Source organism: Marmota flaviventris, chromosome 4, assembly GCF_047511675.1.
Source record: "Marmota flaviventris isolate mMarFla1 chromosome 4, mMarFla1.hap1, whole genome shotgun sequence".
NCBI lineage: Eukaryota > Metazoa > Chordata > Mammalia > Rodentia > Sciuridae > Marmota > Marmota flaviventris.
The window spans coordinates 100,593,068-100,611,630 of NC_092501.1; positions in this window are offsets into that span (position 1 = coordinate 100,593,068).

Consider the following 18,563-nt stretch of genomic DNA (forward strand, 5'->3'; position numbering starts at 1 on the left):
TGATTCTCCTCAGAGGCCTGCTTTTAACCTAATTGAGCAACTAGATTTAATAATTTAGAACTCACTCATGACGTGGTTAACGTACCTCATCTGTGGAATGTATTCCCTGTGAGGTTTGTTCTCATTATTCTCCTCCTCTTTATGCATTTGTGAATCAAAAAGGGGGAAATAAACGCTATGGCACCGAGTCATGTGATTTGTCAACTCATACTGTGGTCATCTTGTATTAACCATTTTTTTTTTTCCATGGAAGTGACCTCAGACACTTAGCAATTCAAACTGCGGAGACAGAAACGTGGCCCAGCTCCATGCCTGCCAAAAGATGAAAGTTTTTGAACCAAGAATAGTCTCTGCTACTCTTATCTTAATTCTTGGCATTGAATCTTTTCCAACATGATTGTGTCAAGTGGCCAAAATGAGATAGAAGAAGCAATTTGCAATCAACAATTTAAAATTCTAAAAACATCTAAGACAAATATTTTCTATCTTCAAGTGTTGATGAAAGTGTTGGTTTGGACCAGGGTTTCTCAACCTTGCCACTACTGTTGTGTTGGTCCAGATATTCTTTTGCTGTGAGTGCCATCCTGTGCCTTGTAGGGTGTCTGGCTGTATTCCAGCATATACCGACCAGATGCCAGCAGCATGCCTCTGCAGTTGTAACAACCCAGTCATCTCTAAACATTGCCAAATATTCCCTGGGGGATGAAAGGAAGCAAAATTTACAGGGGCAAATATGATCAGAAGGATGGAAAGAAGTTGTGAGTTGCTTTCCTACTAGAGAATTCCCAGTTATATATGCAATTTAAATTTCTCACTGTACTTCTCATTGTATCTAAACTCTTTTCAAATAGTCTTTTGATTGCATATTAGTGAGCCCTACTTTGGATCAAAGTATTCATTTTCTACCTTCAGGAAAAGAAGCTGCTGGTGGCTCATAGTAGAGTTCCGCCCTGGTACCTGCCTTCTACCCAGAGGGGCCGGGCTGCTTTTCCTAGGGCACACCTCTGCTTCAGGGGACAGCCCTCATTCAATGGACTATGGGTGTGGGAGGAAGGGTGGGATAAGGCCTATACCCCACTACAACTGGGACCACTCTGAGCACTTCAACTTTCCCCTTCACACATCTCCTCATCCCTCACTTCTTGATAGATGTTGCTCCCTGGAGAAATTCCAATAAACTCCCTGCATGAAAATCTGACTCTAAGTCTATTTTTAGAGAGCACAACCTACAATTCACACCTTCAGAATTTTATTTTAACTTAACACAAATACTAGTGTTGCTTCCTCTATCTTTTGATGTTGTGAGAATGCCTTTTCTTGATTCCAATGCTCCTTAGCAGAGTTCCCCCATCCTTTATGCATTACCCATATTTATAAGTTTGTGTTTCGTTTATTTAAATGGAGTGAAAACCTAAATAGAGAATTCAAAGCTGAGTGCAGAAAGTGTTTAGATTCTTAAACTGTTTTACAATTGTGTTGCCACACCTACTTTAAGAGCAATTTTAGTTCCAGACTCACTTTCACTATTTATGTTTGGAGGATTCAACTTTGTTAGAGAAATGATTTTCTTTTAGAGAATCATATTATTTGTTTACATACTATTTAATTCAATTAGAAATGATAATTATATATAAAACTTGCATAAATAGGCTGAGAATAAGCACACTTAAGAGTAAACCCACCTAATGAGCAAAAAGTTAATCCGTAGCATTGGGTTAAGTAGAGATTTCAGAGTGTTTAGACCTATGCAGTTAGAAGAATCATGAGAACTCAGGACTTGGTCCTTGTCTAACCAGTGCCCAATTGGTCAGAAATGCAAAACAGGATTACACCTCTTCAGGAGACCCAATATCATCCAAGTCCATTATTACAGAAAAGGGAACTCAGATGTAGGGAGAGAATTGGTCTTGAGTACAACCAATATTAGAAATTAGGTTTCTTACTCTTAATCAAAACTATTTCTTCTACACTATAGACACAGACTAGATAGATCAATTAGGAATTATAATTTATTTGCAAATCTTAGACTTCAGGTTATTTGAAAGTACCATTAAAAAATTAATGTCTGATGCTTATTGGAATGTACGGAAGATAGTGTGTTCTGGTACGTCTTTAGCATTCAGAACTGTGAACCACATTTCTGATGCTCCAATCAAACTAAAATTAACTAACTCTGAGGTAATGAGGATATAGGTAAACTAGTCCACATATGTAATTATGAAAACAGATCTTACCATCAAATAGCAGCCATTTTGATTTGGGTCCCATTATCATAGTATAATGAATGCCTGTTCTTTTTTTTTTTTTAAGAGAGAGAGAGAGAGAGAGAGAGAGAGAGAGAGAGAACTTTTAATATTTATTTATTTATTTATTTTAGTTTTCGGCAGACACAACATCTTTGTTTGTATGTGGTGCTGAGGATCGAACCTGGGCCGCACGCAGGCCAGTGAGCACACTACCGCTTGAGCCACATCCCCAGCCTGATGAATGCCTGTTCTATGCAAAACTTCCTGAGAAATTACTGAGGAAATATAATCAAGCTGTTCTTTCTCTTTTATTTTTATTTTTTGAAAATAAATTAGAGAAAACACTTTTCTTCCTTCTTCTCATTGGAAAAGACAGGAAGAGAAATTTCCAATAATTTTTTTCAGTCTACATATTGTAAAATTTCCAATCTGGAGTAATTATTCCCTGTATTATAAAAGTATTAAGTCTATACTCTGCTAAACTTAAAAAATTGTGATTTCTTTTTAGATATTTACTACATACAGTATAGCTTTTTGAGTTTTTGAGTTGTTTGCAAAAATGTTCCACACAGTTGGTTGCATAAAATTAGAATGTATCTTTCTTCTTATTCCATGAGTTATGTGTATGTGTGTGTGTGTGTGTATACTCATTATTCAATTACATATATTACATATATGCATGTATTTATGTATATATACACACACAAGAATACTAATGTTTAGACACCATAAACCTCCATTTGGGAGGAAGTAAATTTTATATCATTTGACACTGAACTGAGGGCAAGCCAATTATTTAAAGTAAATTAATGTTCTAGATAGTAAATGCATAGGTAATTAATGATAACTCACCCTGCTATTTCTTTGTGCCAAAGTCTCAGCATTTAGGTAGTTTTAAATTTTGAACTATTACTCAAGGTGCTGATGTGAATTCATTTGAACATCTCTTTCAATACTCATATTTCTCTTGGTATAAAACCTAGGAGCTAGACTTGCTGGGTCACACGTAATACACATTTAGTTTTAGTAGTTACTCCCAACTGGTTTCCCATAGAGATTATATCAATTTAAGCTATAATAGCAAATTGTCCATTGCTGTATACCCTCACCCACTTAATCTCTTTCTTATGAGGTATACTGGTGCATGCATAATTATATATCACCATAGTTTTAATTTGCATTTCCATTATGGTTAATGAATGAATGCTTTTATATCATATTTTACCCATTTAAAAATGCTATTTTAAGAAGTGTCTATTCAAATTTTTACTCATTTGTCTATTTCTTTGTTTATTTTTGTCTTATTAATTTGTGGAAACTCTTCATGTATTTTCTGTCTGAGTCCCTTATTAGATCTATTTATTGTAAATATTTTCTTCCATTATTTGGGTAGGCAATCCTTTTTTGTAATCAACCCTGGTGCTATTGGATTGCTCAGTGGTCAATCAATTCTGAAAGGAAGGAAAGAATACTGACTTTCATAACAATAGCATGAGTTGAATTCCTGAACCATTATTGTATAATTTGGGTGCAAGTCTGCTAAGCTTGAAGAATCTCTTTTCTCATTTTATACGATTCACAATACTACTTACAAAGTGTTGTGAGGGTTAAATGAGCCATTGCATATAACAGGGCCTAGCAGGGTGCCTAGGACACGCTAGATGCTTAACAAATTTTATAGAATGGAGGGCAATAAAATATTTTTTGACTTAATTTCATCTTGGGTATTTGATAGTAGCTACAGACTTAAAATTTCTCAGTGACAAGTTCAGTGTAACTGTAGAACTTCCCTGAGGCCTGCCTTATCTGCCATTCTTTCTTAACTACTATTGTATTTTTGTGTGGGGAGGTAAAATGTGTTAGATTTTATAAAAGAATAAAATACAGATTTAAGTAAGCATGTTTCCCTAAATGACAAAGAACACATATTTTTAAGAGAAATAATTTGTGTGTGTTCAATGGGAACTAGTTAAGTATCTTCCAAATCTTTTTACATTGGAAATTTTCCTTGGGTTTTCATGGATACCTTACAGGCTAAACACATCTGAACTTTTATTTTAAATGCATGTGTTCTGCTTACATGTTAGTGACATTTATTTCTAGTTACAAGAAAAATTGGAATTCAGGCCTGTTTGGGGTGATGTGCCTATCCTGGATGGGCCAGATGGCAGTGCTACTCACCTCATCATGATCTCAGCCAAACACCTGAGTGCATATCCAAAGAACAATTGGGAAAATACCATTCTTGGATGTGAGAATTTTCTAATCAGATGATAAAGTGGAAATTCATTATTAATTTATATTTCTTTAAAATTCACCACTCAGCATTTCTATGGTAGCTGTAGATGTTATTCATTACTACCTGAGCTCAATAGCTTGAAATTATAGGCAGAGGACCTCCATGTAATTAGATGTAAAATACAAAAAGAATTGACAAAAAATATTTTTTTCTTATCAGAAGTACTATATTAATTACTCTCTACTTTAAAAAGGTAAATTTGTTCAGATGAAAAGATACAGAATTGTTCCTTTTGCTTTCTAATAAGTGTCTACTATAACTGAACTCTCTGAGGAATTATAAAAGTTGGTGTTCTTTCAAGCGATAAAATAGTTTCAGAAATCTCCTACTTCCATTCCACTTACAGATCTTTGTTTTCTCCTCTGAGGAATTCATGCAGAAGAATTGGGAAAATGCCAGTAGTACAACACTTGCTTTTACAACCTGTTACTATATAATTAAAATGGTTCCAAGTGTCCTGTTGACTTTCAAGGTTTAATGGGTTAGTGTGGTTTGTGAAAACTTAAGGGGGATCCCATAAAACCGTATTTGGGACAACATCCTGTTTTTCAATGATATTGTCCTTTGAGGAATTATGGAAGAATTACTCCTTTATTGTTAGTTTTCTGAAGTGCAAAAAGGACCTTATATTGACCAACAGCCAGGCATGCTGTTTATAGTCAATTATTTGAGACAATTTGTTAATTAGTTCTGGAAATCCCACTGCAAAATCCTTTCCCCATCCTCCTCAGATCTGCTCCAGATATTTGCAAGTTTTTAACATTTGTGTTTGGTGATCTCTTGAATTTTTAAATTTGGATAACACCCATTGATTTCAAATGGAAAAATAACTTTCTTAGACATTTTAAAGTTAAAAACTAAAATCTAGACACTAAATCAATTTAACAAATGAAGTTGGACAGAATCAAAGGGTGTTAAATGTCCAGCTATGTTAGTGGATTTTGTTAACTATAATATCTGGTTTGAAAAAAATCTCTTGAATGGGTTGCTTTGAAGGGAAAAAGTCCAGGGAAGTTGCTCTAACTAAATTTGGAAGTTCTTAAGAGATACAAAGAAATATTGAGATGGAGGGCACCGGACTTTCCTGGATCTCCCAGGAGTACAGGATCTACTAAATCTCTGATTTGAGAATTGGGAGGAAGAAGGGAGGACTGGTTTTGTGATTTTTATTCTCAGACATAGAAGCTGTGGGTGGAAATCCAATGGGGATCTTGCTTATCATGTCTGCAGTCAATCCATGGACCAGGTATGATTCCCTAAGGTTGTAATTTCCCTGGCTATGCTAGTCATCTTATATATTTCCTGGGAGGACTGGCAGTAAAATCATTGAAATGTAAAAGTCTGAATGTGTTAGTCTTTGGAAGCAGTGATGAAAGAAGTTATTTACTTTTTATTCAGAACCACTTCTAGCAATAAAATGATGTACCAGCCACCAAAGGGCTGTGACACAAAGGAGAAATGAGGTCTCTGAAGTGGCCTGGATCTTCCCCACTGAATGTCCATGAACTTTCCCCCTATTCCAAGTGATTTAAATTTCATTTGAAGATATTTTAAAAATGTCACACTGGAGTTCCTATAATCCAGAACGCTTAAAAATGTTCATAGAACTTACATTTTAACAGCAGCGCTCTTGTCATGATAACAGTGGCACCAGTGTTGGAAGTAATGTTCAGATATAGGTTTTTGTATAAATAGGCTATAAGAAGACAACTGTGATATCATCCCTATAATCAATAACAAATAAAAGGCCAAATCCTGGCACTGATGTCTAGATCCACTAATAACAGTGGCATGTATTTCCTACCTTTATAGAGTAATCCACGTCTTTGTTATGCAAATTTTCTAACAAACACAGAAGTATAGAGAATAGTATAATGAACTGTTATATACCTGTCACCTGTGTAATTAGAATTTTTCCCACTGCTTTATCTATCTCTTGTTTTAAGCTAAAATATTTTAAAGCACATCTTAGGCCTCATTATCAAAGATTTTAAAATTTCCAATATGTTTTTAATTTCACTTATCATCATATTGATCTCACTGCAAGTAGTTGTAGCAGATGATTCTGTCACCACTGGACAGGGGAGGAAGCTGGGGCCCAGACCTTCTACTAGTTTATGGCAATCCAAGGATGATAGCAGAGCTATGAACATCTCCTTCTTAGCTCTGCTAGAGTTGGTGGCATAATGTCACAGTTCCCAATACTTGGTCCCCATGTAGAACCTAGCTTTAACAAATCTATTATTTTACCAGGTAACAATTCTGCCACTCCCATCCAGGATGAAACTGATATAACTATGGTGGACACTCATACTCCCATGAGTTATTCAGATTCTGTGACATGGAAATGTAGTATAGAGACTACAAACAAGTACGTCTTCTTAGAGGTAGTGAGATATGTGTCAATTTGGAAATGGCAGGTCAGAGATGGTCTCTCTGATAGAAGATACTTGAATAGAGTTCTGAAAAAAGAAAGGGAAAAAACCATGCTGATGTCCAGAGGAAGGGCATCAGCAATAAGTAGAGCAAATAGCAATAGCAAAGGCCCTGAGTTAGGACTATGCTGGGAATATGTCAGGATTGGCCAAGAGGCCGGAGGGGTGAGGGTAGAGGAAACTAAGGCAGTGTGGTGGGTGATGGTGGCAAAGAGATACTCAGGGGTAAGGCTGTGGAGGGGTGTTGTGGGCCATAGTGAGGCCTTTGGATGTTTTCCCAAATTCTATGGAAAGATACTGCAAGGTTGTGAGCAAAGAGGTGATAAAATCTAACTTAGAAATGGAAAGGATCCTAAGCAGCTGTATAGAGAACAGGCAGAGGGGACCAAAGGGAAGAAATAGGGAGAATTGTTGAGAGGACATGTCAATAACCTAAGCAAGAGTCAGCAATGATCAGAATGGGATGGGAGTTGTGAAGGTATTGAGATGCAATTGACTCCAGATCCATTTTGAAGACAAGCTCAGTAGTTTCCGGCAACAATCCTTCAAGAGGCATAATTTCCCCAAGTTTCCATGAGAAAATACAATATGTTTCTAAAAGTTTCTTTAAGTTTTGTTTGACTAGCTTGCTTTTTGTGTCTTACCACAAAAAATATTCTTAACTTCTAACCCCCGTAGTCTTTGCAATTCAACCTGTATTTAATGAATGCTTGCTATGTGTGTAGTTGTCTCTGGAAGATTTTACTTCCAAAGATGGCTGAGCGATAATGGCCATCCAACCTGATGTGACAATATGACCTTGCCATCCCCTATTAATAGCTGGTCTCGGTGTCACTCTCCCTTCAGTGAGATTTCTTATACTAAAAGAGCCTGGTGGAAGCACTTCTAGGGCTAGATTAATTAATAAAGGTGATAGTAATTTTCCACTGACTTTCTCAGGAAGCTCTGCTCTTGGTATCTGGTCATCATGTTCTGGGGAAGTTCAGACCACATGGAAAGGCCACATGCAGCTGTTCAGCCCCAGGAGAAGTCCTCTTAACATTTTCTGCCTGTTCCATGAGTAAGAACTTGCAGGTTCTCCAGTGAAGAGGACTCCAGACCCAGCCAGCATCTGACTGCAGCCACAAGAGACCCTGAGCAAGAATCTTCTAGCTAAGTTCAGTCAACCCCTGAACCATGAAAAATAAACTATACAATTATTTTTGTTTTAAGTTGCTGATCTTTGGGTTGTTTGATCATAGTAATGAATAACTGATTTAGTAACAGTAGGTGTTGCATTATGTAGGGCAGTCAGATTTACATTATTAATTCTATTAGTCAGATAATAATAGCATATAATTATCTAGTTTGTAATGTGCCAGGCATTGTTCTAAGTGCTTCACATATATATCTTTTAAAATTACAACAATGGGTTCCTGAACTAGGTATTGTTATTATCCCATTTTACATATAAGAAAAACTGAATCATAAAGAGGCTCAACATCACACAATTTATAACCATTGTGCCAGTTTTGAACCAGATGGTATGGACTCTGAATTACCCCATGTACTTCAACACTACCCTAAATGGCCTCAGATCCTGTTGGACTGTTTTTCAGGTCATTTTGTCTCAATTCTGGTAGTTATGACAACATATAGGAACAGCAGAGGTAACATAGTGCAACACAGTTAATCTGAAAAGTATTTCTTTGCCATTTTGTCTAAAAAAATTTTTTTTAAAGGAAACAAAAACAAAGCAACGGGCTCCTGATAGGTACTCATATCAACAGATGAAACAAAGGAAGACAGACTGACCCTCCCACAAATATTTTCCCAAAATACAATGAAAATTTATTTCCTGAAAATTTCAGAAAATTTTTAGCATCCTAACAAATACACATATGTATATTCTTTATTAATATTTTACTGTCTTGAAAACAAGGACTTCATAGAAATTTAATAGGTCCAAATATGACTTTGGACATGGCTTAAGACACTAGTGTAAGTAGGTCAAATATTTTGTTTCCAATATTCCCTTCCACCCTTTTTTTTGGTCCCTTTTTCTCCACAGTGACTCTCAGCCTGCTTGATAAATTCTAAGTTTAATTAATTTAATCCAGCAAATATTTATTGAGCTCTGAATTTCCTGATAGGCAGCTATATAACCAGCTAACTGAATGTGCATCTCTCATGATGTGATTGGTGGAAGGACTTTAGGGAGGGGGGTGGGGGGTGGGGGAGTGGTGGGGGTGGGGAGTGGGGGGTGTGTGGTTGGGGTGTGGGAGGTAGGGGGTGGGGCTTAGCATAGGAGAAGCTATCTAAAATTTCAATGGGAACATCAGAGGTAGGACTTGGAGTTTGCAAGCAGGAGCAGGGAAAAGGGTGTTTCAGGGAGATGCTTATCAATGTGAGCAAAGGTTATGTGGCATGTTAGTACAGAGTTTAGGTAATAGCGAGTGATCCCTGTGATTGTCAAGAGAGGAACAGCAAGGGAGTGGAATTGAAAGAATAGGGAGTTACACACTTACAGTGCTTCTGATCTTGCTACGTAAAGTCAGGCATTTTACTAACTCAAAAGAGTTAAATCTTCACCTAAATCTGAGGCAGAGGAGACCTGCCTTTACCCAAAGGACCCTAGAAAGGGCCAGGATGCAAATCCTATGACTAAATTAACTCCAAAGAGGTATTAACTCCAGGTTTTCAACTCTATTTGTGAAATGGAATGTTTGAGCACCAGTTAAAAGAATTTCTGCCTTAGGGGAAGGATTTTTAGGAGTGGAGAGTTGAAAGCCAACTTTATTAGGTAGTACGTAATCACTTGCAGAATTACAACCTGCACAACACAGTCTTGCTATCTAATTTTCAGAGCAATTTGTGCCAGCACTCACTGGGATTTGCTCTCTGGTAAAAGATAGGATGGGATGGTCTCCTGGTCCTGAATTGGCAGGAAGAGCAGTGTGGCTTCAGGGTCAGCAAACCATCCTAGTTCTTCCTTGATGGAGCTCCCTCCTTCATTTGTAAGGAGGGACACATTGCTAATTCTGCTTGCTTCAAAGGATGTCGGTGACTATTGAAAATAATTTGACAACCATTTCTGTTACAGTGAAGCTTTGCCTTTTATCCTGGACAATTCCATTTAATTTTAATACAATTTAAAATTTCCAATCACTTCTCAGAGTATTGGGGTGGGCAAGGAAGTGCTGATTTTGTTTTTTTACCAGGATGATAACAGTAGAAAGAAAACTAAAGTTGGAGCCCAAACATTCAAGTTTGGAATCCTGGCTTAGCCATTTATAAATCAATGGGTCTGGAGTGACCCTGGATCTTGTGAATATTATGTATTTCCAATCAACCCATCATCTGCCTCACAGGGCTGTTCCATAAGGATATGATATTTTTATAATGAAAAGAAAGTGCTTTGTAAATTATAAAGGGTTCTATCAATATTTAGTGTAGAGCAATTTTTGTGTGACTAGAAGCTGGTACAATCTGTGCATATTTGGAAGAGACTTTTGCCACTAATCAGACTCAGTATCAGGAATGAGACATCCACAAACCGTTTCACAGACTGACCCATAAATCATATTTTGCCCTCGTTTGAAAAATCCAGTGTGTCTTTCATGTGTTTAGCCTAATGAAACACTAAGGAGCAGTACATGATCCTCATTTATGTATCTATGTACAATATTTCCATTTACTGCAGTTCTTGGTGTTTTTATAATACATATGTACTGACATATAAGAGCAGCAGTATAGGTTCTGTCAAAATTTGAATATTAAAATCTTATTAAGATAAGGAAAAATACATTCTTTTTCTGCCAAAAGAGATCAAGGTACTTAAGTAAAATATGATTTTTGATTTCCAAGTACATAAGTTTTCATAAGTTTTACATATGTTTAAATAGATAGCAATATTTAAAGCTCTGAAGATTTTTATAGATACTAAAAATTGCTCTGGGTAGCCACAATTCTATCTTTAGTCAATGAAAATAAAAAGGGATACTTTCCTTACTCATGGTTTCAGTTATCTATGGTCAATCGTGTTCCAAAATTGTTAGATGGAAAATTCCAGAAATGAACTCTTTGTATGTTTTAAATTATGTGCCACTCTGAGTAGCCTGATGTAACTTTCTTCCATCCTGCTGCATTCAGTCTGGAAAGTGATTCATCCTGTTGTCCAGTGTATCCACATTGTATATGTTACTTGCCCATGTCTTATGCATTAGCAGATAGATTGTGATGGTATCTCAGTGCTTGTGTTCAAGGGAATCTTATTTTACTTAATAATGTCCCCAAAGTACAAGAAGTATAGTGATATTGTCAATTTGGATATACCATAGAGAAGTTTTAAGTGAAAGGTGAAATTTTGCAATTTAAGAAGGAAAGGGGAAGAAAAAGCAAGATCTACAATAATAATACTTCTCCTATTCATTAAATTGAGAAGAAGGAGAAAGAAATTGGGGCTAGTTTTACTGTCACACCTGAAACTGCAGGAGTTCCTGCTCTAGTGCATGACAAATGGTTAGTAAGATCATAGTTTTGGTACTATGGCTAGTTTCAGGCATCCACTGGGTGCCTTGAAATGTATCCCTACTGGACAAGGCTGGACTACTATTGAAGAATGTGGATGAACACAAACTATAGTCCTTGCAGACTTTGTTTCATGTGATCCATATGCTTTTACTTTCTTTGGAGCTTAAGTTGATCCTTGAAAGAGACTTTTAGGGAGAGAACATTGCTTCATTTTCCAGGGCATTGTGTCTGGTAGGTAAGCTGATAGGCAGACTTTATTCTTTCTCTCTCTTTACCTGTAACATTTATATAAAGAATTTCACAGAGTAAATGCTACTTGGGGAAAGCTTTTTACTTTAATATGCATGAATGGCTTGTCATCCAGAATTTAAAGTCATGTTACTTCATAGAGACCAAAGCACAACAAAATAGTTATTTTATCAACTAATCACATGCTGCTGGATTTGATTTAAGCCTGCTCTACTGCCCTCATAAAATCATTATCCGCACTTCCATAGGCTCCATGTAATGTGCTAGTGGGATCTATTTCTGTCCTTAAAGACCTTCCTATCTCGGGAGTGACATTAATGATTATCTCTCCCTTTCACATGGGCGCCCACCAGCTGAATTACCTAGGTGACTTCCTGCCCACTCGGATGATTAGAGTTTTGCAGCTTATATTGACTCGGGCAGAAGGATCAAATTCCCCACTTCCATCTGGCAGCTCCCTGCTTCGGTCTTCTGCACCCTAAGGACAAAATGAGGGCAGCAGCGTCACCCCTACCTGCCTCTCTCGGAAGGTTAGAATTTCTCATTGAATGAATGTGCAGGCACCAGGGCGTTGCTTCATTTGGGGTGAACATTAATATTAAACAATGCATCTCCCTGGGAGTGGGCTGCTGCTGCTTGAATACTAAGCTGCTTCGTTAAGACTGAGAGTGAACAAGAAATAAAAAAAGAAATTAAACCTACAAGAGGGGTTGGAGAAGCAAGTAGCCGATTTTTTTTTTTGAAACTCACCAAATGCATAAATTTAGAGGGATTAAAGAAAAAAATTTATTTGTCTGTAAAAGATGGTGATTTTTCCATTGGTGAATTTAATGAAGGCTTTCAAAATATTGAATTTAGGTTAGAAATATGTTTGCAATCTTACTCAGAACCTTAGCATTTTATATTATAATGGGAAATGCATTATTCATATTGTGATGATTTATATTAGGGGATTTTAGCAGATTATTTCATTGCACCAATTTTTCACACTATGTCCACATCTCTTACTGTGTGTGTGTGTGTGTGTGTGTGTGTGTGTGTGTGTTTTGGCTTCTACCATCAAGAGAGGCAGCAATTTCTTCACCCCCTCGAATATGGATTGGCCTTGTGACACTCTTTAGTCAATACAATTTGGTTAAAGTCTGTGTATCAGATTGAGCTTAAGCCTTGAATACTTCCTCCCTCTTTTGAAACTCTGCCACTGCTGTGTGAATAGTTTGCTGAAGGGTGAGATCCCATGTGGGAGAGCTTTGTTGTTTATGCTAAGGTCATGTTAGACTGTTAGACAAGCTTACAGCCAGCTGAGCACCAAACACTGACCCTAGCTCACTACAGACAAGTTCAGTGAGTCATGCATGATATTAAGAGGTGATGTTTTAAGATTCTGAGGTTGAGGTGGTTTGTTATGCAGTGAGAGCTAACTGAGGGAGCAATTGGGAATATGTCATTTTTGTTTTCACATACTCATTTAAAAAGATAATATTTTAAAGCTTTAGGCCCATAAAACAATAGGATAAAATGAACTGTTTAACAGGTGCACTCATACCTGGATGACTCAAGTGGAAGAGATAGGGCTAGGGGTACAATTTGAGGCCAGATCCTTTAAAGATCTGTGAATTGTGATGATGTCGTTGGATGTTTTTCCTCGGGGAAATGGCAATTCCTTGAAATATTTTAAAAAAATATTTTAAAACAAAAAATTGCAAAAATGGTATAGAGAGGCCCATAAATACTTTATCCAGCTTTCTCTAATGTGAAATCTCATGTCAGTATATCATAATATCAAACTCAGAAGACTGACATTTACATAATATTGTTAACTAACTTAGACCTTACTCAGTTTAGATCATTTTTTTTTCAGTGCTGAAGATTGAGCCCAGAATGTCTTCAATGCTAGGCAAGAGTTCCACCACTGAGCTACACTCCAACTCCATAGGCCAGTTTTTACATTCGTGTGTGTTTGTGTGCGCATGCACTCATATAGTTCTATAAAACCCTATCCTGCATATAAATCCATGTAACCAATCAAGAAGCAGAAATGTTCCATCACCATGAAGGATATCTTTGGAGTCACCACCTTATAGCTGAGCTTCCTCAACCTCTGACCGGCTACTAAATCTGTTCTCATTCTCTTCACTTTAGTAATTTTAAAATGTTATAAAAATGGAACCATATAGCATGTAAAATTTTTGGTATTGCTTTGAAATATTTTTAATCAATGGAGCAATGTGATGGATTTTCATATTAGTAACAGCACTCCAACTGCACTAAGAAGACTGTTTTGGGGGAAATGGGAGACTTGAGGAAGGAGGGCAAGTCAAATGTCATATTAATAATACAGGTGAGAAATGATGATGGCTTGTAGTGGTGGTGTGAACAGGACATGCTGCGTGAAAGATATTCAGGAGACTGAGTTGACAGAATTTGTGTCAATTGATGGTGAATAAGAGGCAAGAAATGAGAGGAGTTGAGAATTCACCCATCATTCATTCATTTGTTCAAAACCATTTCCATGCCTGTTGTGCTGCTAGGTGCTGGAATTATAGCACTGAGCACAGCTGTGCTCTCATGGGAACTTACATTTTAGTTGAGGAGAAAATTGCTAAACGTACACACACACACACACACACACACACACAATATACCAGTTGCAAAGCACTGGATTAAAACTGGGCAATGTGAATAAAAACAATTACATCTAATTGTGATAGGAAACTCCAGAATTGAAGATCAAGGATAGAAGAAGAATGACTTAGAAACATGCTAGTTGTAAAGGTCCTCAGGAGATGTCCTAAGAGCAGTTGTATAAGTTTCTCAGTTAACTTAGTAATAAAAAAAGTCTTAAGATCCTTCCAGATCTCATATCAAGACACTTTTGACACTTTGGAATTCTAACTATCAATCTTTTTTTTTAATAGGTGGAACAATTTATTTGGGAGTTCAGAGTTTCAGAGGTTTCAGTCTGTATGTAGCTGGCTCCACTCTAGGAGTACACATTTAGAAGAATTAGAAGAATTAAAGAATAATGACAAGAGCTAATATTGCTTAAATGTTTGCATTGTTTTTTAAACTTCTCACATATATTAACTCATTTAAAGTTCACCGTATTCATATGAGATAATTGATATTATTATTATGATTGCCTTTACCCAGATAAGGAAACTGCTAAGGTAAAGAAAGAATAAATGATTCTTCAAAACCACATACAAATGGCAGAGCATCATAGGCCTTCACCCTAATCACTATTCCATATTGTCTGTCCTTATGTGTACCCTTACTTGTACTGTGTACACTCTTTTAATTTTTATTATTCCTATATTTATGATGATTTTGATTACCAACATACATAAAGTGACTATAATTAATTTCTGATGTGCCCCCTTTAATATAAGGGTGTCCACCTATGTCCTATAATATATTTAATTTTCCATTAAAGAGGATCCTGGTCTCTAAGGATCTACCAATCTGCCATGGGATACTTTAGAAAGTGACTATTAGTTTATATGGGCAGGTCATAAGTTTCCATCAGGGCCAGGACTAGGGTGAGGTACCTAGGAAACAAAATTTAAGGAAGTGTTCATGTTCAACTCAGGAGCCTACCCTGCACTTGCTTGACGCTAAGAGTTAATGTCTCCTTAAATTTTGGCTCTAAGTACCTAGCTTCCCTCTCCTTAGTCCTAGCCTTGTTTTCCATCCTGTCTGCTGGAGATGAAGCACTTTGCTTATGCTCTTACAGCATCTGAACTTACTCCATACTAGCATTTTTATATTCTATTTTGTGTTCCCTGTCTTCTGGAGGATGTGGCAAAACTGTTACCTTCACAATTATATTTCTAACATTTATCACACAGTAGGTGCTCAGTGGTTATTTTCCAGGAGCAATTAAGGGATATTCGTTCAGAACTTTAGGGAACTGGGGTACATTAAGAAGATGGGATATTTCCTCACCCCTTGAGGGACTCAAACCCAAAGAAAGGGATATTTAATCAACTGGTCATACACTGGCAAGCTACGTTCTGCAGTAGAGGCATGGACAAAAATCTTTGCAGACTTAACAAAAGGAGTAAGAAGAGCCTACATCTGTAAGAAGTAGGCTGTGGATAGGTAGCTCGAGTCTCTCCTGCCCATCCCATCAATTTCTTCACTTTATTCAAGTCTACAAGAGAGTTAGGCTGATCTTTGAAAGCAAACAGATAAGGCACGGGATAGATTTCTGCCCATGATTTACCTAATAGATTATTTGGGGATAAGGTACAGAAAGAGGAGGAGGAATTTGTCTTCCAACAAATTCAGTTTGGCATGTAGTAAAAATACCCAACTGGAGTATTCTCTGGATAGCTTGAAATTCTGGGTTCGTAGTTCAAGAGAGAAATAGCCAGGGACAAGGCTGCAATATTTGAAGCTTCTGGGGAAAAGAGATCACCCATGTAAAGAACACAGTGAGAAGATAAAGAGTGGAGAGAAATAGAAATGTGTATTGTCCATTTATAATCCTCATGCTCCCAAAGCAAATCCAGCCTTTCTGTGTAGGAACAGTTTATTTACAGAAATGTCAAAGCCCCTTTTGGTCCAAATTGTCACATGAAACGACAGGTGACACCTTCAGGGGGAAGCAAGTGGGGCTGAAACATAAAAATGAGGGGGGTGAACCCAGAGCATATTACTGTGGGGGCAGATAGCCTTTAAAAGCAAATACAAAGTGTTCTCTGCTTTTTCAGAAGCTAGATTTGTAATCAAATATCTATTTGCAGGAGACAATGGTATTATTCCGGGAAATATTTATAAAATTCAATATGAGCAAGACTAGTATTTCTTGCATTTTAATTGCCCCTCTCTCTCTCAAACCCCTGTGATAGCAAAATGTTGTTTTTTATGAGGTTTTTCCAGAGTACTAAATCTTGACATAATCAATACTATATATGTTAACTATCTTCAGGCTGTCTGCAGTAAGTTTGAATTATTAGATTCCTCTGAGGTCTAGACTATTTTTCTTTCGGCTATCACTTACCATTTATCTATCCATCTATAGACATAGATGTTTTACAGGAATATTTCTAGGTACATAAATAAATTATGTGGCTGGTGGCAAAGATTGGTTGTTATAGCAAGGCTCCAGTGTATTATATTTAATAACCCAAACTGTGATAAAAGAGAGAAAGAGAGAGAGAGAGAGAGACAAAGGGAGAAAGACTGGGCTCTTTTCAGTCCTCACCAGCACCTTACAGAAAATGCCAGAAAGACACTTCACAATGGGGCAGTGTTGCCTGTCACAGCCTCACATCATGGACAGCATGCCTGGGAAAGCAAAGGTGCTCTGCAGATATAAAGTGCTATTAATTAAACATGCCAATGTGTGGTTTCCAGAAGCCTTGGACAACTAGATTCAACATATTACATGGTTTTATTTTTACCACTGTTTCTTGGGCACTTGTGGAAAAAAACATATGCTAGCTTCAGTCTCCCCAGCCATCCTCCTTGGCTTCTTCGCTCCAGGGCTCCATCCTTTCTACCTTCCTGCCTTACTCCACAAAAGTTTGGGAACAGTTTAGAGAAGAGTATGCATGTTAAATGGATAATGAATTTGAAAATTGAGATCAGGGGGAATTTAAATAAAGCTAGAAATTCAGGGAAAGGAAGAGGAAAAAGTCACAGGCTGTGAGTATCCATCAAGTTGTTACGGTTGAACTTAAAATTGTAGTCTGAATTTTCTGTCAGGTGAAGCAAAATTAAAGACACGAATGGCTCCATGATTTTTTTGTTATTTGAAAAAAGAAGCATAGCACAATCTCAGAGCAAGCAAAGTTATTCTAGCAGTGATGTTTTAAAAGTCTCTTATGGGAATACCTGACATTTTAATTTTTCATTTAATTGTCACAGCAAGGCAAGTATGATTTTACATAGCTCACAGTTGAGGGAACTGGGCACAACCCATAACACAGTTGTCAGCCGTCACACTGGTGCTAAATGGGGCTGATGGGATTCAAACTCAGGTCTTTGGATTCTTACTCTGGTTCCAGAAGCTGCTCTGTTTCCACTGCTCAACCTCATTCCTTAATAGAATGCATTCTTGAAAGATTCTTCATTAAACATATATTGCCAATATAGGGCATATTTTGTATAACACACACACACACACACACACAAAATTTGTGACATATATCTCAAATCTAATTTTTCCATTGACACGGTTCATAATTCTAGAGATGCTATTTCTTTGGCAGTAGCTCCCAACCTTTCTCCTTATCTTTAACATACAAATTAAAACAGTAGTCATCAACAATTTTGTTAGCAATGGGACCCTCTTTTCAACTGAATTTTCCCACAAAACCCTGAATAAAGAACTGTGTAAAGCAGAGCTGCTCTGGAAGAGGCCCAAGTGGGCTTGAGAGAGAACTGTGTCCTCAGAGGCCCCTGGGGCAACTCTGTCAAACCCAATTTGAAACAAATTCCTTTTGAATTTACACACAGGTGATGTGTTCACCATCTGATTTAATTGTTTAATTTGTGGTTTGAAATAACCCTGTCAGGCAAACCTATCTGGACTTTTCCTTCCTAGTGAAATTGAGGAAACTGAGGCTCTTTAGTGAAGTACTGACCAAGTCTAATCAACTAGTGATTGTTTTCTCTGCTGTCCTAATTGGCTGGGTCTACACTACAGGAATACAGTGGGAAGGTGAGAAGCTAATGTTAAAGAACAAATTCTTCCCAGTAATGTATCTGGGGAGTTCTATCTCATCTGTGAGGCAGCTCTGCAGCAGGGGTAGAAGACCCCCCAGGGACCATGGGACATATGCTATGGTTTATCCAAGAGTTAGTATTTGT